General features: G+C 41.9%; 1 protein-coding gene across 1 annotated transcript in view; it reads left to right on the top strand.

Annotated features, from left to right (window-relative positions):
- Nucleotides 1–9,871: 9,871 nt before the first annotated feature.
- Nucleotides 9,872–23,484, top strand: part of LOC127003933 (uncharacterized) — a 34,594-nt gene continuing 20,981 nt past the window's right edge. Inside the window, exon 1 of the mRNA XM_050871035.1 lies at nt 9,872–10,143. The gene's annotated coding sequence lies outside the window, so the exon portion shown is untranslated. The remainder of the gene's footprint in view (nt 10,144–23,484) is intronic.

Here is a 23,484-nt window from a genome sequence, read left to right as displayed (position 1 = left end):
GAGATTGAATTCACATTAGCAGCAGATGAGTGAACATTTTGCCCAGCACATTGAACAATGTAATACCACAGTAATTGTTGCAGTCCCCTTTCCCTATCCAGATAGGGACAACCAACCCCCCTTTTCTAATTAAGGGGAATGGCACTAGACTGCCACATGGCAGACAGCACTGCATGCAACCCATGGATCATGACTTAACCCCTGGCTTTGAACACCTCTGTGCTGACATTGCAGACCCCAGCTGCCTTTCCACTCTTCAACTTTCTCACATCCTCTCTCACCTCCACAAGAGATGGTGGAGTTTTGTCTATTGGTGGATCAGCAGCTGCCATTTGCAACCCAGCCAGAGGGAGTTGTCCACTTGGGGGTTCTGCTGTGTACAACTGCTTAAAATACTCGGCCCAACGAGCCCAGTACCCATTCGCATCTGATACTATCTTCCCATCAGCTGTTTGGATAGTACTCATTGGAGATGTGGATTTGGAGCGGAGCTTCTTCAGAGCTTGAAAGGCAGGTCTAAGGTCGTTTGCATTTAGACAACCCTCAACATTGTCAATGAGACCTCTGACATACCTCTCTTTATCCCTCCTCAGAATGGTTCTAGTCCTTTGTGAGAGTCCTGTATTGTTCCGAGTCCCCAGCCAGCTTGGCAGCATGGCTCTCCTCTTTATTCTCCCATGAATCAGTGCTCTCCAGTGTACTCAGCAGCTTTGAGAGATTCACATTTTGAGGTATTCCTCAACTAGCCAGGGTCCTCCAAAGTACCAAGCATTTCAAACCGATTTAAGACTGGCACTGCTTACTCCTGAGCACAAGCCTGGTCCCTCAGTTTCTCAAGATGGAACCATGGAAGGTTGCATTTTGAGATTTTTTTGGACCTGAAGCATATCCTCAGTTTTGCAACAACAAACCTGTGGTCGGTTGCAAAGAACTCATTACTCCAGAAAACTCTACAGATTGGAAGAATCCTCCAATGAGTACTAACAAGAATGTGATTGATCATCTTTGCGACACCAACAGCATTGTTATACCAAGGCAAGTGGTGATAGTACAGGGGTTAATTTTAGCTGTGTTCCTTGGTCTCTGAGTTGCAGTATTTAGACATCAATACACACATGGGGATACTCAATGTAATGCTAGACACAAGGAAAATATTGCATAAACAACAAAATTCACCAATACAATTCAGACTTGAAAGATTACAACTTTGACCTTTATGACATTGACCATTCTGTAAGGAGGTGGACAGCCATATTTGCTCAGCTGGTGGCTTAGGAGCTATTATCTGTGCATATCAAGAGAGGTTGGCTAGTTGACCAACCAATTTTTTAAAATTTGTAGTCTGGCCCAGCCAGCCATGTCAGAACTTTATATCCGGATACAGACAAGTAAAATTGGATATAGACGTAATAGAGCCAAGACCTAATATCCATATATGATGCATGTCCGGATATGGAACATCTGGATATAGGAGGGATTACTGTAATAGTTGATGAGATAAAAAATATATACTTATACCTTTCAATCAGTCATCTTGTTCACAGGAAAACTAAAGAAGGTACATATAAGGAAAACAGCAATGACAAATAGAAGTTATTACTAAAAAATTTTATAATACCTTTTTAGGATATATGCCAGTTTTGATGTTGATTTTGAGTTACAGAACTCAAGTTTCTTTGCCCAGGTAAATCCCAATTATGTATCATAATGTTGTTGGCATACATCAATATGGTGTTTTGTAGAGCTAAATGATATTCCACTATAAGCATGGCATCTGGTCTGCCTTCTAAATAAGTAATAGTCACTAACAGGTAGGGGCATCAGGAAGTGTCGCCTTCTTCTTTGTAGTCAAATTTTGCCTTAAATTAGTAGGTTCCCAATTTGTAGTCCTCACTCCTCTCCTGGGGTCTTCCTCTCTGAGGCTCTCTCCCCCCTCCTGTCTTGATGAGCCAGCACTGTTAGGTTATGCACAGTCTTCAAAAAGGTGTGAAGGGAGTGACATTTTGTATCCTTAGTGAGGTGGAGCCAAGAAGGATGTGAAGGGTTGTGATGGTGAGGGACTGGATGTGGAAGGCTTTGGTAACAAGACAGACCATGTATCAGGATCAGGGGAGGGTGCCATCAAACAGAGTTGTTGGGCTGGGGAGGTGCAGGAAGTGGTGTTCCTTTCAACAATATAGGACTTCATTTCTTTTCATTTATTAAAATTCTTAATCTTTGCTTGTAGGTAAGCCTTCCAATCGCCAATGGTCTTGCAGGAACAACAGCTTAGGAATGCTGAGGGAGCATTCAACCCTCCTCTTTATTTTGATAGTCACTGACATACCTCTCACTTGGCTGGTGTCTGGCTGTCTTACTGACCAACATTTTCCCCCAACATAGGAAATGTTACTTTGGAACAGAAGAAAAGTATCTATTCCTAAATATCTATGCAATTTCTTTTGCTAGCTTATTTTATCTTAGAGCAAGTTTCATTCCATGTTACCTTGAAAAGCAGGTGTGGGGTGTGAGGTAATTTCCTGAGCATGTAAGGTGATATATCGTCATTAACCCCTTCACTCCGGTGATGCCAACGTTGGCGTCCGACGGCGTCACCGTTAGTCCTCTTCTAAACCTCTTAATCCTCTTCTAAACCTCTTAAGAGGAAATGGAAGAGGATTAAAAGGAATCTAGAGGAGGATTGAGAGGTTTAGAAGAGGATTAATCCTCTTCCATTTCCTCTTGACCCTTTCCATACTATGACGCCAACGTCTGCAGCACGGATGGAAAAGGTTAAACAAAAAAGTATAAATTTTCACCTATAACAAATGAGGCAGTTCCCTTAAATGTTACTTTCAGTCCAGCCTAATTTCCTTCATTTGTTTATATATTCCACACCTCATTCCTTGCATCACCAATACTATGCACTCTAGAGGGGTTCTTTATCATTTTTATCTTTCTAACCTTAGATCTTCTCTGTTTATGCCAAACAAGCTCTTTTTTCAAGAAAGCAGAACTGATTACTTTTTTGCATATCCTGTTTTGTCTCAATGGCAAGCTTTCATTTAATGATGTGTATTTACTGGTCAGCACTATCCCATTGCTATTCTGTTCTTTACTTCTTCAAAGCATTTTCCTTTTACCAGTCATGGATTCTAGATACTCCAACTCCTCCACTGATACAGGGCTTTAGACATTATTTCAATGTTACACTTATCTTCCTATTCCGTTACCAAGAGTTATTTTCTATCTTTGACCTCCATAGCCCTTTATTCACAAATGCATGTAGATTATGTTATGAAGCAGTAGCATAACATAATCTATATGCATTTGGTTTGATTTTAATTCTATGTGAAGGCCCATTGTGCCAATAGGGTTTCTTAAAGGGCACTGTGGCACTGTAATATATCTTCTGCTTGGGACATGTGATCCCCTGGTGCTTCTCAGGACAAAAAATGCTGAAGTTAGGGTTGATTGATGGATATGTGGAGAGCATGGGAACTCTTGGCTAGACATTGATAGCTAGTAACAGCTGGGCTTGTCTGTGCGATTTTGGGATCATTAAATCCGTACACTTTTTCTAATTCTTCCAGAGACTTCTGGCATCTAGCCAAAAACATCTCCAACTTTACTTCTTCATCTTTCCCTCCTCACCTTCCTCCTGATGGCAACAGCATCATCTCATCTGCTGAACTCTTTGCTCAAATTTTCTCCAAAAACTCCACTCTGGACGGTTCAGGGCATATTCCTCCTACTCATCCCTCCCCTCTGACTCCTTTATGCATGTAATTAAGATTCTTAATAATGATGTTTTCTATGCCCTCTCTGGCCTCAATCCTCAGAAGGCTTATGGACCTGATGTAATTAAGATTCTTAAGAATGATGTTTTCTATGCCCTCTCTGGCCTCAATCCTCCCATTGTCCTTAAAAACTGTTCTGTGCTGACACCCTTCCTGGTCAAACTCTTTTGTCTCTGCCTGTCAACATTTACCTTTCCTTCCTGCTGGAAGTATGCCTACATGCAGCCTGTGGCCAAGAAGGGTGACCGTTCCAATCCCTCAAACTACTGTCTTATAGCTTTACTTTCTTGTCTATCTAAAGCTTTTGAATCGATTCTTAACTGGAAGATTCTTAAGCATCTATTCACTTCTGACCTTCGATCTGATTGCCAGTATGGGTTCTGCAAGGGGCGTTCTACTGGTGATCTCCTTGCCTTTCTAACTGACTCTTGGTCATCCTCTCTTAGCCATTTCAGTGAAACCTTTGATATTGTGCTAGACATATCAAAAGCCTTTGATAGGGTCTGGCACAAATCTTTGCTTTCCAAACTACCCTCCTATGGTTTCTATCCTTCTCTCTGTACCTTTATCTCCAGTGTCCATTTTGACCGATCTATCTCTGCTGTGGTAGACGGTCACTGTTCTTCCCCTAAACCTATTAACAGTGGTGTCCCGCAGGACTCTGTTGTATCTCCCACTCTCTTTCTGTTGTTCATTGATGATCTTCTTTCCAAAACGAACTGTTCTATCCATTCTTACGCCGATGACTCTACTCTGCATTACTCAACTTCTTTTGATAGAAGACCCACCCAACAGGAACTATACAATTCCAGGCTGGAGGCTGTAGAATGCTTAAACTCAGACCTTACTATCATTTCTGATTGGGGCAAGAAGAACCTAGTGTCCTTCAGTGCCTAAAACACTCAATTTCTCCACCTATCCACTCGACACAATCTTCCAAACACCTATCCCCTATTCTTCGACAACACTCAGCTATCACCTTCTTCAACACTAAACATCCTCGGTCTATCCTTAACTCAAAATCTCAACTGGAAACTTCATATCTCTTACTAAATCAGCTTCCTCGAGGTTGGGCGTTCTGTATCGTCTCCGCCATTTTTTTTCCACCGCACAGATGCTATCTATATACAGGGCCGTTGTCCATCCTTATATGGAGTATGCATCTCATGTGTGGGGGGGCTCCACTCACACAGCTCTTCTGGACAGAGTAGAGTCTAAGGCTCTTTGTCTCATCAACTCCCCCCCCTCCTACTGACAGTCTTCTACCTCTTAAATTCTGTCGCCATGTTGCATCTCTTTCTGTCTTCTATTGATATTTTCATGCTGACTACTCTTCTGAACTTGCAAACTGCATGCCCACCCTCCTCCCGCAGCCCCGCTGCACACGACTTTCTACTCTAGCTCATCCCTATACTGTCCAAACCCCTTATGCAAGAGTTAACCAGCATCTTCATTCTTTCATCCCTTACACTGGTAAACCCTGGAACAGTCTTCTTGTCTCTATTTCCTCCTGCCTACGACTCAAACTCTTTCAAGAGGAGTGTATCAAGACACCTCTCCACCCAAAATTGACCTCTCTTTTGGCCACTTTTCACTTTTCTCTTCATAGGAACAGCAATTAGCAGGCTTTTTTTTTTTTACACCTTTTTTTGTTGCCCTTGAGCTGATTCCTTAGCTGTAAAAAAAAAAAAAAAAAAAAAGGAAATAACACTGGCTTATGAATTACAGCCCCAGTATCTCCAGTTTTATTTCTCTTAAACCTCTTTTCAACATTATGAACCTGACCTCTATTATATGGGAAACTGAAATTTATTTTAGAATAAACTAACTCTTGTACAAAAGTGTTTTATTAGTGTAATTTTTTTTTTTTATCTACATTGCTTTACTATATCAATAATATATCATAATTATGTTTTGAATAAGCTTGATGTTACATTGTTCATAAAGTATGTTGAGCATGTCTCCAGGTTTGTTGAATGATCATTAAGGAATGGCCATATCTTGTTAGTGTTACATTCCTGAAATGGGAAACTTGAGCATTGCTGGAACACATGAGGCCCTCGGCATTACAAGGTCTGCCTGTGACACCCTGCCAAAATCGTTTTCATGTTAGATAGCATTATCTCAAGGTGTCTTATTGGATGAGATATGTTAAGCATCTCTTTTCACACTGCAAATAGGTGTGGAAGTTCTTTGAAAAAACTATTATGTGCTGGACCATAAGTATAATCAATTCCCTCAGTGTGCAAGGACATACTCATTAGAAAGGGTTCTTGTGCCATAGGAGTACAATGGAGCAATATGGGATGAGCAGCCTTCTTCTGTATAGATGCATGCCCAGTCCTCCTACCTTCTTCCCAGGATGCACAGGCAGGCCAATTCACACAGCCCACAGTAAACGGGAGCCCTGGGAAGGCAGCTGCCATGGCAGTCCTTTGTGTTGTCATACTGCTTGCAGCAGCAACCTAGATACTATGTATGTGCTTGATACAACCATTCTGCAGTACTGGTCTGTGATTCAAGGCAAGTGTCCTTGTTACATATTATTTTGAGCCCGAAATGAATTTTATAACTTATAAACTATCAAAGTTATGGTTGTTGGAAGTTTGCCGAAATGTGACTGCATTTTCTGAACATTATTATTTTGGCATGAGTGTGGAGGGCTTCATATATGCAATACATATCATAAAGTCTGTGACTACTTGAACCATCCCTCCAGGTGGTTCCACCTACATACATCCTTCAGCATCCTCTTGTTACATTTCATCAATACATCCTCCAGCTGCTTTGTCAGAGCCCACACCTGTTCTATATAACAGCACAGATTTAATACAAGTATCACATCATGCCTCTGTTCTTCAATGGGCAAACAACCCAGATATTTATCCATTCCTCCATGCTGTTGCTATTTCCCCTAACTGCTCACTCCACTCTAGTCCAGGATATTTCCCAAGTAACAAAACAGCTTCATCTCTTCTGTCAGTCCATTCACCTCAGTTGTCTCCTTCTCCACCTCCATTGCACTTCCACTCCTGACACATTCAGTGCGTTGATTTTCAACCAGTATATTGAGGGTCCTCAACTCTGAACACATGGCACCATCCCATCTGCCACACAAGTGCACATGATTGAGTTAAAGCCTCATTCCACTCCCACAGACACTGGAATGAATATCAACAGAGGAATTTGGGTATTGCCTAATGAAGTTAAACATGTATGTCATGAGCCAAAAAAGACAAGGATGCAAACAGTAAACATGAATGTGTTAAGGAATAACTTTGTATTCAGTATAAAGGTTATATAGGGCATATGATAAAGAGTGTAGTGAATTTATGGGAGATTAAAAAAGTGTGTAGAGAGGTTATGATATCATTGGAAAGATAATGAATTATATATATTGAAAATTGTTCAAGTGCAGAACAGAAATGTATGTTGAGTGGGAGCTACAGTAAGATTGGCAGGAGTGATGAAATTTGTAAGAAAGGATGAACTTGTCTCTCAAGGCACTGATGGACTGTTTGACATGATTATCAATAATGTCAAGATTGAGAATAGTGTATTCATATAAGGAATGAGGTCAGTCACCATGCAGTCACCAATCTGACCTTTTCATCATCATCTTGCCTCACTATTACAAAGAGGTTGTTTGAGATATTTTAAGTAAAGTATGAAATTGCTATCACATTATTCAAAAATGGTATACTGTGCAAAGAAAAAGTGGATCAGGTTAGTGAGCGGAAATGTGTGCCATTTGCAGACTATTATAGCAACTAAGTATGTAAATAGAACCTTTATCAATCTGTGAAAGAGAAAAGTGCCTCCCCCAGGGAGTGGTGAAGACCTCTTTCAAACAAATTGATAGTGACTGCACTGACAACAGAGTCTGGCAAAGAGTTCCAATGGTTGATACACCTAATGCTAAAATATCTATGCCTGCATACGGTTGATACATGGGGCTTGGCAACCTTAAATCTGTGGCCTCTGGTAGAAGTGACCTTAGAAATAGTAAATAAGTCAGTGGCAGTGGAGTTATGGAAGATTTTCCAATATTATATAAGGTCTGCTCTAAGGAGTCTGCCCTGCACAGAGTATAGATTGAGGGACTTGAGCTGATCAGCATAGCTTAAGTTGAAGAGGCGATCTATTTGCTCGGTCCAGTGGCACTGTACAGATTCGAGAAGTCTCAGGTCACTCAAGTAGCCAGTGTTCCAGACAGTGGATCCAAATTCAAGAAGAGGTCTGATGTGGGCCATGTAGACAGTCATCATGAAGTCAGAAGAGTGGCATTAAATAGTGCGAAGAAGGTTGTTAGCCAGTCCAGATACATTATTGACTGTCATTTTTATATGGGCATGGAACTTCAGCGAGTTGTCTACCAGGATATCTAAATCCTTCTGGCAGTTCCCCTTGGATAAGTCCCGGGAGTTTAAAGAGCCCATGGCTGCCCAGTCAACATCCTCACTGACATCTAAGAACCATGCATTTGCTGGGATTGAAGTTTAGACCCCAGGACTCAGCCACCCTACATATGAGGTCTATGTCTCTCTGACAGAAGCTTACATCTTGGGCTAGATGGGAGGTAGGGTCATGGTGTATCTTTAGATATAGCTTAAAGTCATCAGCAAAGAATTTACACAAGGTAGGTGTAGGATATATATATATATATATATATATATATATATATATATATATATATATATATATATATATATATATATATATATATATATATATATATATATATATATATATATATATATATATATATATATATATATATATATATATATATATATATATATATATATATATATATATATATATATATATATATATATACTGTACATATGAGATAGCCAGGTTGACATGAATATAGTAAAATTGGAAAACAAATGTGTTTAAAAATTAGAACCAGCAGCACCTTCATAATTTTAAGAGTATGAATCATATGAGAAACATGTAATAATTATATTCATGTCTAGCTAACAGTTTATGGCTCATTGCATCCTTACACACACTGCCAAATGATGGATTACATTTCATTGTGTTTATGTGAAGCCAATGGAGGTTTTTCTTTGCTCCTAGTGTTTGGGAGGTAGCTACATATATGGGAAGATAAACATGGTACACAAGACATTTATTTTTCCTTAATTTGTTACCTTAGGAGTGCCAATAAGAAGTAGGTAGCTCAAATGTGTTAAGATCACATCTACATTAAGGGTGCACAAGTAGAAACCTCTTACTTATTCCATTATTTTTTGACATATTCTATATATCTTATTTTTGGCCCTCAAGATATAACCTAACATATCTGAATAAATTTTTTAGTTCCACCCACTTCATGTACCCTCAGTGTCACATTCCCCAGACTGGCTCTTATATTGTTAATTGTGTTCTGTTGTTATCAGTTAGAGTTGCTGATTAAGATTTTTTAAGCAGTTGTGTAGAAAGTAGAATAGCCTCCACATGTAACTTCTGTTATGTATCATTGCTCTGGCCAAGACAGGAACTCTGGCTTCCTTGGCTTGGACAGTTGAGATGAAAGATGAAAACAGGCTAAATAACATTGTTTACATTGAATGTGGTGTTTCACTGCCCCTCTGCAACATTTATGTTGATGAACTGCAAATAGAAGAAGTCCTCAAGTTTGCCAATGGAAACATGTCATTAAGAAGGGCTTCACTGCCAGGAAAACACTTAGATGAGCTTAATTGATCAATATTACATCTTAATTCATGACACTGTTATTGATGAGTGATGACAATGATTAGTGTTGTGGTTCCGGTACGATAAGTTCCTGACTGCATAGTATTACTTCGTCATTTTGTTACATAAATTCGATCACTCTCAGGAATAAGCATAGGTCGAAGGTGACATATAAACAGTTGGAGAAAACATTATTCATCAGACATTAGCCACCTATAAGTCATCAGTCCAAACAGCGTTTCATACTTTCCTTGCCACGATATACGTATTTCCTGGACATTGAGGCAGGCGCTCCTATTTGGTGAAAAAATATCCTGTTTAAATTTGGCAGTGAATGCGACGTGGCAAACACAAAGCATGTAAGAAAATACGGATAAAAGCAATTCCCACGTTTCCATCATACGTCTGGCAGAGGTCACGTGGCCGCGCGGGTGTTTACAGAGGGCCGAGACATTTTCCCTCATTGGGGCGCTTTATGACGGCCCTCCCCGGGAGCCACCACTGCCAAGCCCCGCGGGAGCTGACGCTGGTGGCGGCGGGGGTGTTGCAGGCGCTGTCACTGCACCGGGCGCGGAGGAAGGCGGCGGAGAAGGGAGGAGCGGCCGCGTCACCAGAGTCTTGGGGCCTAGGCAAGATGGCGACCCCTGGCCCTGTGGCGGTAAGGGCTCAGGGCGGCCGTGCCCCACCACTCACCGCCAGGCTGGGGTGCCCTGCGTGGCGGGCCGGGTATTGGCATGCTGGCGTGGGGGCCATGCGGGCAGGGGGGGAGGGGGTCAGGGGTGGGGCACACCTGGGCCTGGCTGTGCCTGGGCCTGCCACCATGAGGTTTTGTCCTCCTGTGCCTCCCCCGCCCCCAGGACACCCTTGACAGCCAGTGCCTTGAGTGGTGGGGCCTCATCAGTAGTGTGTGTGTGTGTGTGTTCCTTCCTTCCTTCCTGAGGTTTACCTGCTATTACCTAATTGTATGTTTGTAGGGTTGAGTCAAGCCTGTTTGTGTCTTTTAAAACTCATCTATATTCATTCCTAAACAGTGAGTTTTGTCACTCATGGCTTTTTTCAGTAATATATTCTGTTGCCTTTACTGCTTTGTTTGGAGAGCTGTATTATCTCTCTAGTCTTCAGTTTTTTTCTGTTGTTTTATAATTTGCTGTGCTTGGTTGACAATGGCTGTCTAAGTACTATTAACCCGGAAGCAGCAGGGATCATGTTTCTTAATGGTCCCTCCAAGCGAGAAAAATGAGAAAAAAATCACCCCTCACACAGACCATTTCATAATATATATCAAAGCATTTGTGACCAGATTATGTATCATCTATTTTTGGGGGTTTATATCATAGCACAAATTTGGCCCGTCACTGCTACACGGTAAAGCCACAAATTTGGCCGGCGCTGCTACTGGGTTAAATGTTTATTGGTGTTCTTTTTCTTCGACACATAAATAAAACATGATCAAACCATGTATGTGTGCTGGGGTGGAGACGCATGAATTGTTTATTTATTTTTTGCTGCAGCAGTGTTCTAATGATTAAAGTGCCCAATGCATTCACAGTCATCCACTTCACTTCTGTCATTGCTTTTATTCAGAATAAGAATATAGAACAACCTTAGCAACAGTTTTTGAGTTATGAACAGTCATGCCAGAGATCAGTTCTGGTGTCATCATCCTTCCAGCCAGGCAAGGCAGATAGACAACTACTGGAACATACTAATTTCTCTTCAGCTTACCGTTCACCAATTTTTAATATTTGAATGGAAATAACAGCACTTGATGCGTCTAGCTACTGTCCAGCCGCTACACTTATCACATGAAATGGCCTTACTTATTACTTTTAATATTTATATTGCCTTTCCCTGGTAATCATGCAAGAACATCTCCAGATAATAGGAGGCATATATATTATTGTACTTTAACTTATTGGTTTGTTATGTTATTTAGCTCCACCTTGTTCTGTACTTTGTAAAATATTGAAATGTAAAATATTGAATATGTCTTAAGACCTAGCCCCACATAAGAACATAGGGAGACTGCAAGAGGCTGAATGGCCTACACAGAGCAGCTCCAGATTCCCCCCCACTACACCTGTCATCCTCGCCCATGTAGCTATCCAGTCTACTCGTAAAATAAGCTATCGTCCCTGCACTCACTATGTGATTGCTGAGTCTATTCCATTCCCCCACCACCCTATTACTAAACCATTGCCTGCCTATTTCCCTCCTAAATCTACATTTTTCTAATTTAAATCCATTATTGCATGTTCTATCCTGCTGGCTAATTCTTAGTAATTTACTTCTATCGCCTTTGTTGTAACCCTTGACCCATTTGAATACTTCAATCAGATCTCCCCGCACTCTTCGTCTCTCTAGTGAATGTAAGTTGAGATGTTTCAGCCTATCTTGATATGGGAGGTTCCTCAGTCCCTGAATCATCTTGGTCATCCTCTTCTGAACTGATTCTAGCAATCTAATGTCCATTCTGTAGTGTGGGCACCAAAACTGGACAGCATAATCTAAGTGTGGCCTAACTAATGCTAAATAGAGTCTGAGGATGACCTCTGCACTTTTGTTGGTTACCGTCCTGTTAATAAAGCCTAATACCCTGTTAGCCCTATTCCTTGCACTAATACATTGCTTCCTTAGTTTTAGGTCAGAGTTCACTAACACTCCCAAATCCCTTTCACACTCAGCTCTACCTATCACTGTGGAGTCTAAAGTATACCCGTGTAATGGGTTGCGTGTTCCTACACTTAGTACGCTACACTTGGTGATGTTTAAATTCATCTACCATTTCTCTGACCAAGCTGACAGTTTGTTGAGATCCTCCTGCAGTGATCTAGCATCCTTCCCTGTCCTAATAGTGCATCCTATTTTGGTGTCATCCGCAAATTTACCTATGTCACTGGTTATCCTGTTGTCTATGTCATTGATGTAGATAATGAATAAAAACGGGCCTAACACTGAACCTTGAGGAACCCCACTGGTAACATTACCCCATTCGGATTTTTTACCGTTAATGGTAACCCTCTGTTTCCTGTCGCTAATCCACGCCCTAATCCAATCATAAACCTTCCCTTCTATTCCATGAGCCCTGACTTTATTTAACAGTCTCTGGTGAGGTACCTTGTCGAAGGCCTCAAAGAACCCTAACAATTATCAGACAATACCATGTAGGAAACACAAGTTACCTGCAAACAACTTGATGCCAAAGATAATCTTATGATAGCCTGATACAGTCATAATTTACATATTATCCTCCTTATGGCCCACAAGTTCATTAGGTCCAATCTCACTGTTAAAAGCAATGCAGGTAGGGTGTGTATTACCAATGGGGGAGACTTTCAATCTGTGCCTCTTAAGGCACCTGTTTAATGATTCATATCCAATTCATATCCATTATTTCTCACCCAATCAAGCTGAATGCTTATACATGATAAAGTTTAACCCATTGACTGCGGACTTCCTACAAGAAGACCTCACTAAGCTACAGGAATGGATCAAAAAGTGGCTGCTACAATTCAATGAAGAAAAATGTAAAGTCCTGCACCTTGAGAGGGGATATCCGACATACCAATACCACATGGGAAGCACTCCACTATCCACCACAGAGCCAGAGAAAGACCTGGGAGTATATATTATCAGGCTACCAGTGAAAGCCAAATTCGTTTCAATCGCAGTCGACGGGTTAAAACATACATTGTTCAGTGGTGTCATTCCCCAAATCAGTGATTTCCGAGTTATGAGTAAGCCAAATTCCTTTCAGTCACAGTGGACGGGTCAAAACATACAATGTTCAATGGTGTCATTCCCCAAATCAGTGATTTCCGAGTTATGATTAATTTATTATTTTTTTCCACTGTAGAATTAAATCAGGTGGTCTATAAAAAAAATGAGCTCACATTATTTTGCTTGACATAGTAGATAGGTAAGGTATTATGCTACATTCCTATGCCAGGAATCACAGATAAAATAGAGATTAGATTTTCAGCCATTTTTTTTTTTTAACCATCTTTTCCTTCTGATCTTCAATAAAAAATTGAATTTTTAGGTAGAGCATTAATCTGGCATTCAATCATATACCGTATTTAATGGCTTATAAGATGCACGCCCGAATTTGGGCAGGCATTAGAAAAAAAAAATATATATATAATAAATGAGTTTAAACTACGAGTGCCAGGTGAAGAGTTTTTCCCACTATCAGGTTTTTCAAGTTTCATATGTATTCAGATCCTTATTAATCCCAATATTTTACATTTAAAACCCTTAACGCGCATTCCGGAATCACTGAAATTCATTTTTTTTTTTGGAAAATTAAAACATCAATTAAATAAAACAGACTCACAGAAACTTTGCAAAAATACTTAACTTTTAGCTACGCAAATATGAAAAGTCAATGATTTAACAATCAAGAGAAATATCAAGTTTTATTCAAACTTCTAAAAATAGCCATATATGCCAAACCAAGAAATATATTTTTTCCTTATTTCAGGAGACGTTCCATCAGATCAAAACATAGTATTAGGCCAATTTGCAATGTAAAAAATAAGGTAGTTAACTAGATATAAGAGTTTTCCCAAACCGTGTCAAATCCGTTGGGGGGGCCCTTAATATTTGCTTGGACCTACCAGAACTGGTCCTTCTCAGAGATGCGAGAGTACTACTTTAAGACGTAAACAAACATGGTGCAGACAGTGACATAGTTAGAGGGGTAATGGGTATAAAGTTTGTAGATCATATTTCTTTATTGCAGTCACCTTACGATTAACGCGAGGGCTATGTTCCTGGAGATGTCGCGTTATTTAAAATCGTGTTATTTAAACATAATTTCCCCAGAGGAAACAGTGGTAACAGCGGGGGATACGTTCCTGGACACTGGGAAAGTCTGCCTATTTTGGGGATTTTGTTACTCTAACCTTAAAAAAAAAAAAAGTAGGTCATGGAAACAACAAAAACATACGTTCTCATTTTATTTAAATTTGTTCTTCACCTGCGTCGGCCACCGTCCCTCACCTCACTCTCCCGTCACCAGCCGCTCCCTTCACCTCCGCCACTCCGCCTCCTTCCTCTTCCTTTGACTACCCATGCTATTGGTGTTTAAGTTAAAGTTTTTTAAAGAAAGAATTGCTACATTACATTTGTAAGTCACTGACACAACAAAATCACGTCCTCACACTCACCATCACTTTGCACTGGTCGTTGTCGTCTGCCGAAGCCTCACCCCGCTTCAATGTTCCCATATTGTTGTACTCAGCTGCTTATATTTCCCGACTTCCTACCCCCAAACTGTCTTCTAGGCTCCAATAACGAAACTAATTTATAGTTATCGTTAAAAGAGTTAGATTCTGATGTTTCTTGGCAATAGATAGGCGTCAGAAACCGGTAAATACAATGCTCTGAGTACGATAATCTGGCAACGGTGCCCCGCTCTCCCTCCTCCCTCCTCACCCCGTCCTTCCACCTCCTGTGAGGAGGTGGAAGGATGCGTGGGTGCCATAGTAGAGGTCAAAATGCAGTGTTGGTATTCCAGAGAAACGTTCAACTCACGGTGCCGGCTACCTTCAGATTGAGGAGATAGACAGCGTCTCCACGCGGTGACGTCATTGGACAACTCCTCAAATGACTCAGACGATGTAAGAGCTATCAGGGGTGTGTTTGAGAGAGCAACTCAGGCCGCCCCGGGCGCTCAGCAACCTGGTCTTCTCTATCAAACGCTTTTGTGCGCCTCTCAGTTCCTCGTCGTAGCTATGGTAACGGTGTCTCACTGGCAGCAAAATGGCATCCGCTGATCTTCTGAGGAATTTAATAGCTGTTCTGGCAGCAAAATGGCGTCTGCTGATCCTCCTGACGATGTTTAAACATGCATCACAAGCTGTTCTGGCCGACGAGCTCCTTGCAACAGAAGATGAAAAGGAAGCTGCAGTGGTTATGGTGGCACAGAGAAGTGAAATGCAATGGAAGCACCTATATGTGTTTGGGCCGCCATATTTGCTGATGACGTCATCACAGCACGGAGGTGCTCTACCTCCAAACCGGGCTGCAGTGGGCGGTCCGAGTTGGCAACTCGGGCTGCGGCTGCGGTCCGGGCGGCCCAAGTCGCTCTCTCAAACGCACCCCAGGGGTATTTTAGCCAGTATATAAGCCAAGTGGCTTAAAATTACTCAATCAAAGGTCAAATAATGTGTGTGTGTGTATATATATATATATATATATATATATATATATATATATATATATATATATATATATATATATATATATATATATATATATATATATATATTTGAGTCGCGTATGGCGCGGTTAATTGGTTCTGAGCAACGGCCGCGCCATAGGAAACTGCGTCATAGGAATAACTAAACCTATAGAAAAAATACAATTTGGTTCTGGCCCTTGCCTTTTTGCCAAACTCACACCCATTTTTTTTTTCTTCGTTCGTTCTAGCCTGAGTGCACCGGTAGGCATTATCTGCCTTTTGATGTTGTTCAGTTCGAGATGAGTCTGCAGAGATGAGGCAAGATGAGGCGCCATGCGTGCGGGTGCAGCTGCCAGCGTTTGAGAGAGCGACTCGGGCTGCCCGGACCGCCCCAGGTCCTCTCAAACGCGTGACGCCGCAGCCTCCTTTTCATCCTCTGTTGCAAGGAGCTCGTCGCCCAGAACAGCTTGTGATGCATTTTTAAACGTCATCAGGAATATCAGCGGACACCATTTTGCTGCCAGAACAGCTAGTAAACGTTGTTAGGAAGATCAGTGGATGCCATTTGCTGCCAGTGAGTGATGACGTTTACTAGCTATTCTGGTGGCAGCAAAATGGCGTCCGCTGATATTTCTGATGACGTTTAAACATGCATCACAAGCTGTTCTGGGCGACGAGCTCCTTGCAACAGAAAATGAGAAGGAAGCTGCAGTGGTTATGGTGCTACAGAGATGTGAAACGCAATGGAAGCACTTATATGTGTTTGTTTGGGCTGCCATATTTGCTGATGATGTTATCACAGCACGGAGTCGCTCCACCTCCAAACCAAACTGCAGTGGGCGGTCCAAGTTGGCAACTTGGGCTGCGGCGTCACGCTTTTGAGAGCACCCTGGGCGGTCCGGGCAGGGGAGACCACGAACCACGTCATAGATGGTTTTACCCGCGTGATCTAAAAATACGGTTCTGAAACCATACTGCATCATAGGAAACCGCGCCTTACGAATCCGCATCATACGCGACTTGACTGTATATATATATATATATATATATATATATATATATATATATATATATATATATATATATATATATATATATATATATATATATATATTTTTTTTTTCTTCGTGTGTTTAATTGGGCATTGATTGTAATACAGTTGTTAACTAAAGCATTGTATGCCTGACATTGAAATAGTTTCATAGGTGGGCAATGGGTAGGCGGTGGCTGAGTGGAAAGCATGAAGGCGCCGCGTCCAGAACGACGCGGGGTCGCACCCTGCCCGGTGCCATAATCTGGGATTTCTCAGTCACCGCTGAGTGTCCTACATGCTGTCCAGAAGACCACCTATCAACCTGGACTTTAGATTATCTTTCTAAAAAGAGAGGATCAATGATGAGCTCCAGGGGGCTGCATGAGCCAAGCAATATGGCGCCACTATAAATACAGTAAAACCCCGATTATCCGAAAGCGGATTATCCGAAAAACCGAATTATCCGAAATTGATCTGGATAATGCAATTAAAATTTTATTTTTTTTCTATACTAAAACGTTATAAAACATAAAAAATAAATAAAAGTAACTACATATGTACTATATTAACACATTTAAAATTGATAAGAACAGTTAAAATGAATATGCTTTCTAATACGTATTGCCGAAATAGCTTGTAACGAATAGATCAATGTATTAGACAAAAAACATTAAACAAACTCTCAACAACACCACGTCCGCACCTTCGCCCCAGCAAGGATGTATAGTCGGCCGGCCAAGACCCTCAAAAGTGACTTTTGATGGCATTTTTTGTTAAAAGTGGGCAACCACCCTAGAAGTTATCAGTATGGTCTAGGGATCCAGAATCACCCGGTTGCCAAAATGGCATTTGACCTTGAAGGTCAAATTTTGAGGTCAAAAGGTCAATTGAGGTCAATTTTTTTATTGTGCTATACATTCATACAATGTATAATTTGGTGCAAAGTTATGAATATTAAGTGAGATATTTATGTTTTAAAATCAAAAGGTACTGGTAAATGTGATAGATTATCTGACTTAATGCGCATATAACTCCGTTATGCTTCAAGATACAAAAGAAGACTCTGCGAATTGCATGAATCCGCTTTGTTCCCAACAATGTCTCTGCTTCTCCAATAAAGTAATCAAAAAGATGTCCTGTAATCATATCTTAGACTTTCTAGTCCTGTTCGTGTTCTAAACCTGCAGTATTCAGACACCCATCAGTGTCACAACCGCAAGCAGGAATACACAGCTGTCTTGTCTTGTTGCAAACGCAAGCGTGTGTTCGGCATTTCGTTTTGCACCCGCACGTAATCAACTCCATGCAACTACTTGGAACGGAAGGCTTTCTCAGCCACACAACTTCCAAGTGTCCATCCACTACATTCCATCCACCAGTCTCCTCAGGGTTTTCAGTCACCACATCTACCTTGTCCGACTGCAGCCACACCTTTGCCTGATGATTTGCTCGTGAGATGCAATTCCAATCGCGTGTGGGTGGCAGCATTTCAATAGCCTTTTTCCTTTCTGAAATAAGTCATACCTTGCCTTGTCAATGCCTCCAGATGGACATGGTGCTTTGTACAGGTAGCACAGAAACTTTTCAACATCACCTAGGGGCGCATCTCGACCAACACCGTGTAACAGTTCTGGGTGTTGTAAAAACACAGTCCAGCAAGACTTCTTTCCATGTCCAGCAAATGAGGAGACAGTGTCGCAACCTGTTAAAGCATGGAAGCCCAGCACGTTATCCACTACTTCCTCATGTAGGCTTCTGTTTATAAGATGCACTGGGTAGCATTCCTGCTCCTTCGATGTTCCACTAACCATCCACACCTTGCCTTCTCTTCCCTCGTGAAGTGAACAAGAAGTAGCAGGGCGCCGGTGTCGCGGCACTTCACTAGGATGCTCTCATACTGCAATCAAATGCTTCTAGCATGTGCAAGATTATCCTCGTGTCTGCCTCCTCGTGGTTTGCCTTTAGCCTGGGAATCAATCCACGTGTAGAGGAGAATCCGTTAGAATGCTTCCGCCAATGACAACCTCCTTGCCTGCCTCTCTAAATGCTGAAAGTTTGCCGCTCAGGAATATCGCAAGGTCTTCCTTGTTCTCATCTAATGCAATGAAGTTCTTCCAGGTCTGGGGGAGTGGAAGATCATCCCTGTCAATAACCTTACGGATTGGCCTCTTTCGACCAACTCTTTGACTCCTTCTTTCCGATTTAATTGAGAGTGGCCTGTATTGGTCAAAGACCACATCAATCCGAGAAACTCTGTCAGTGAACTGTTTTGTGACAGTCTTGATGAAGCTCTGCGCATAGTCACCAAATGTCTTACATTTGTGCGGTATTCCGAGGACTGAATCAATGCATGCCCATCGATGATGATGCAAGTTTTTCCTTCGGTCTCTGGTGCTCCCTTGACTTTGTCTACCCCAAGATCTTTCGTCAGCAAGGGAAGCATTGCAGACTTTATGTTGGTGTTCATCTTTTTCGCTCTGTTCGCCAGACTAAGTGGTACAGCTGACAATTCATGCTCCAGCACCTTGTGGAGGTCAACTGCACGACCAGCTTGCGCCGCATTGAAGAGTCTCTGCATCAGTTGCCTGTCTGCTTTAATCGTCTTGGTGGTCTTCGGTTTTTTGTCATGTACAGGAGTTTCGTACAGTGTTGCGAATGTCTTTGACTTCTGGCGTTTTTGCTTTTCAAAAAAAGGCACACTCCTTTCAACTAGTCTTTCCTTTACATTCTGCTTCACCAACTCGACTCCTTTCTCTTCAGCAGTCAGGAGATCTGTAGTTATTCCATCAGTGGCTAGGTCGTTGGTTGTCAGTGAGCTCAGCTTTACGTCGCCGGATGTGGCATCTTGGTCAATTTCTGTGAACACCTTAAACCGGAAACTGGGTTTCAAGATTCTACAACATCCCAGTCCTGTATCCTTTTAAATGGAAGACCGTTTCCTTGTTGTAAAATCGACCTCGGCGTCATCCTTGCAAAGTCCAAATAGCTGCATGGTGTCTTCTGAAATTTGGCACCTCTCAGACCAGGTCGCAAAATCTGTCTCTCGCTGTATCATTCTGGGTGATTCCAATAATCCCGTTTGATAATTTACAGACCTTATTCATCCATTCGGTTGCCTGGTCCACTGGAACTTGGTTGAACCTTCCACTGTGGCGTTTCACGACGAAATTCCCAGCTAAGAACTCTTCGTATACGTCCGGTGCAGTTTTCGGCAGCCCTTCATTTCTGCAAGGTAGACAGGACCCCAGCGTGAATTGAGATGGTCGTAGATGGTCAGCCATGGAAGCATTGCTTCGAAAGAATCAAGATGGAGCAACCAATCCCCATCTCGATTGGCCGGATGAAGTAGAAGAGTATCTCCACCAACTCAAGATACTGAAGCCAAAAGGCATTGTTGGGATTCTTCTTCAGCATACTGTGGAACTCTTTTGCTTTCTCCACGTTGTCTGGACTAGCAAGGAGCTCACTCAAATCAGTCACAGCACTCATCAGGCTTTCATCATGGCTTCTTGCGCCATGCTGCTTGAACAACTCTGAGATTGCTGATCTACGCACAGCAATTCCGTCATGCTGTTCTGGACTCTGTTGATGTAGCCAGACTAAGTAGGCCTCGAACCTGATACGACTGAGTGCTTCATAGGCCCAGATATGTCCCTGAACAGCCCTGTAGTAGTGCTTCCCATCCATGATAGACTTAACGGCATTTTGTCCGAACAGTCCCGATTCAACCCAAACGTCATCCAGTCCTGCACTTTCCATGTGCTGACCTATTGCTCGGAGGAAGTTGAAGGTGATATGAAGCCCACCAAGTAAGACGATGACTTGATCATATTCTTCAGAGGCCCATACAACTTCCTTCGCTTTTGCATAGAGTGGCTGGTCAAAAAAAGTGATCGTATGGTTCTGACCAAGGTAGCTGTTGACCTGGACAAATCGATTGATGATCGTTGTGATCGTCCCATAATCATCCGCAGTTGCATTGAGAATCGGTGCCATCCCCACTGTCGTCACCGGTGGATCAACTGTACTGATACTCTCGTTGAAACCTGCCCAAGGAGGAACATGATGTCCATCCTTGATAATATCCAGGTGTGATCAAGGCATCTTGCCGCTATCCAACGCTGGCTGCTTCTGAACCAGCCACTTGGGTCAATATTGGATGAATCTTGCAATCTTGGTTCCACTCTGCTTCCAATAGGTAGTTTGGGTGGATCAACAGCGTGTAACTTCTCAACTGTCTCTTGTTTCAAAGCTTTCTGCCTTCCATGCACTTGCTTCACCTGAGGCCTCAGAGAACGTGGTCCACGTTGCCATGTATTCCACTGTGTGCAGTGGAATGTACCTTTACCATGTATTGTGTACTCGTTCACATCTATGTTGTCAGCTGAGCCAAGGATAAGTCTTCCCGGTTCGTAAGAAAAACATCAAGTTAATGACAAAATCTTAACCTCTTGCCAATACGCAAGCGTTATGGAGAATCTTGCATTTAAAAACCGAATTTTTATCGCATTTACCAATACAATTTGAATTTAAAAAACTTGTATATCTTTTAATCCTGCACTATTTACACCAAACATGATTTTATTGAAAGTATAGCACAAAGTAGAAAAAACATAAAATTTGACCTCAATTGACCTTTTGACCTCCAAATTTGACCTTAAAGGTCAAATGTCTTTTTGGCAACCGGGTGATTCTGGATCTTTAGACTATACTCATGACTTCTGGCATAGTTGCCCACTTTTAACAAAAAATGCCATCAGAATTTTTTTTTGGCATATTTCCTGGACTTGGCCGGCCGACTAGTAGGTGCGGCGAACGAACAAACTACTGCACGACTACTCTCACACCGTACTCTCAAGACAACGACACAAACACGACTCCCCTCTCCACTCCATGCCACATTCCCCTTCCAACATACGAGTTGCGCGATAATATGAGTCATCATACTGTGTCTCCACCTGCACGATGCATCAAGGTCACACTTGCAAGCTTGCACAACCATCCACAATCGCACTCTGCAACATTCACAATTCAGATCTGCAACGCTCACAAGTATCAACATACACTGGTCCAGACAAGGAGACACACAGACAAACATACAATAAAACATTTACATCACATGTTTTAAGCGTACTACTTTGTTTAGCGTAGCGTGTGTTTGTTTGGTTTCAAAATCAAAATGGTGGCCATAAATCCGGATTATCCGAAAAATCGGCTTATCCGAAAGAGGCTTCCCCCCTTCCATTTTGGATAATCGGGGTTTTACTGTACTTGTTTGCTCCACAATGGACTGGGGTCGGCCATTAGGCCCTGCCAAAAAAGCCTAACGGCGTTATAATAAAAAAAAGTACAGAGCTACAGTACTGAGTTGCAATTCAAGTACCAATAGTTGTAACGCTACTTTTTTTGTCATGTATGAAAATTGGCAATGACATTTTAAGCTTATTTTGCATGTTAACAGTACTGTTTCATTCCATTAATCTATATTAGGTGCATACGTGATAAAAAAAAGTTTAAAAAATTGCATATGGTCAGCATGGTGGTATCATTTTGAATTTGGTGCATATCTCTGGGCTCGGGCTAGGATCCATAAAGCACTTACATACACATAAGCCATGTTTACATGTATATAAGGTTGTGGGCCTATCCACAAAGTGTTACAATGTCGTCTGGCTGCTGTTACTCAGTATGTAAGCTAAGTGAGGGCCAGGGGTACTGTATGACTTGCAATGTCTTGCAGATTTACATGAAATATGTTATATTTAGTGTTTTCCAACAAGAAAATAGGAAGAACTTGTGTCAAATAAGGAAATCTGTCCATTTTTTTTCCCACATGTTAGCCTATGGTGCCAGTAGGCTTTCTTCAGGGGCCTGGTGGTCGGCCCCAGCCCGTCAAGGCGCGGGCAATTTTTATAGTGGCGCCATTTATCTTGGCTCATGCTGCCTCCCGGAACTCATTCTTGATTCACTTGGACGGTTTCTTCTAGAGTCCGGGTTGATGAGTGGTCTTCAGGACAGCATGTGGGTAGTCTTAGGCCACTCGGCAGTGACTGAAAAATCCCAGGTGGTAGTGGGCGGATTTGAACCCGCGTCATCCAGAGCTCGGCGAATGTGGAGCCCATACGCTAACCACTCAGCCACCGCCTAGCTGACAGTGAGATATTAACAACGGAGAGGTTTATTTTTACGCACTTGTGTTGGAGGTGCAGTTACTGCCCAGACTAAAGTCAGATCTCACCAGACAATTGTCACAGCTTCCTGTTATATGTTAAATACTTGCTAGACTTCATGATTGTGTTCTGAGAAGCCTAAACAAAGTATGAGAAACAGTGAAACTAAACCAATGTTAATTATTTAGTGTTATTTGAAGCAACATTCTCATAAGATCACAGAAACAGAGGGCAGAGACATGTGTCAAGTTGCCACACGCTACCTTTAGTAATTTTTATTATGTTTCTTTGCCTCATTATTTCTGCAAGAGGCTTTATTTGTATTGCTTCATCCACTGTCCCGGAGATGACTTCCCACATAAGTTACGTAATGCTCATCTGTCAATGCTTAACTGCAACTCTGGCAAGACCGAGGGAGTGCCGTTCACCAACAAGAGGTGTTTGGCTTCCTTGAAGCTCCAAACTGTCTCTATAATGTTATACCCTGCCCTACATTTTTAATTGGTTCCAAATGCTGTGACGTAGTTTGTTTTTCGACGTAAACCAAACCATAATGCCTTACCCTTAAACAACAACTATCATTTATTTAATCAAACATGTTTCGGTCCG

This window comes from Eriocheir sinensis, chromosome 3 (assembly GCF_024679095.1).
Source record: "Eriocheir sinensis breed Jianghai 21 chromosome 3, ASM2467909v1, whole genome shotgun sequence".
NCBI lineage: Eukaryota > Metazoa > Arthropoda > Malacostraca > Decapoda > Varunidae > Eriocheir > Eriocheir sinensis.
The sequence above is the reverse complement of the archived record's forward strand: the minus strand, read 5'-3'. Positions and strand labels throughout refer to the sequence as shown.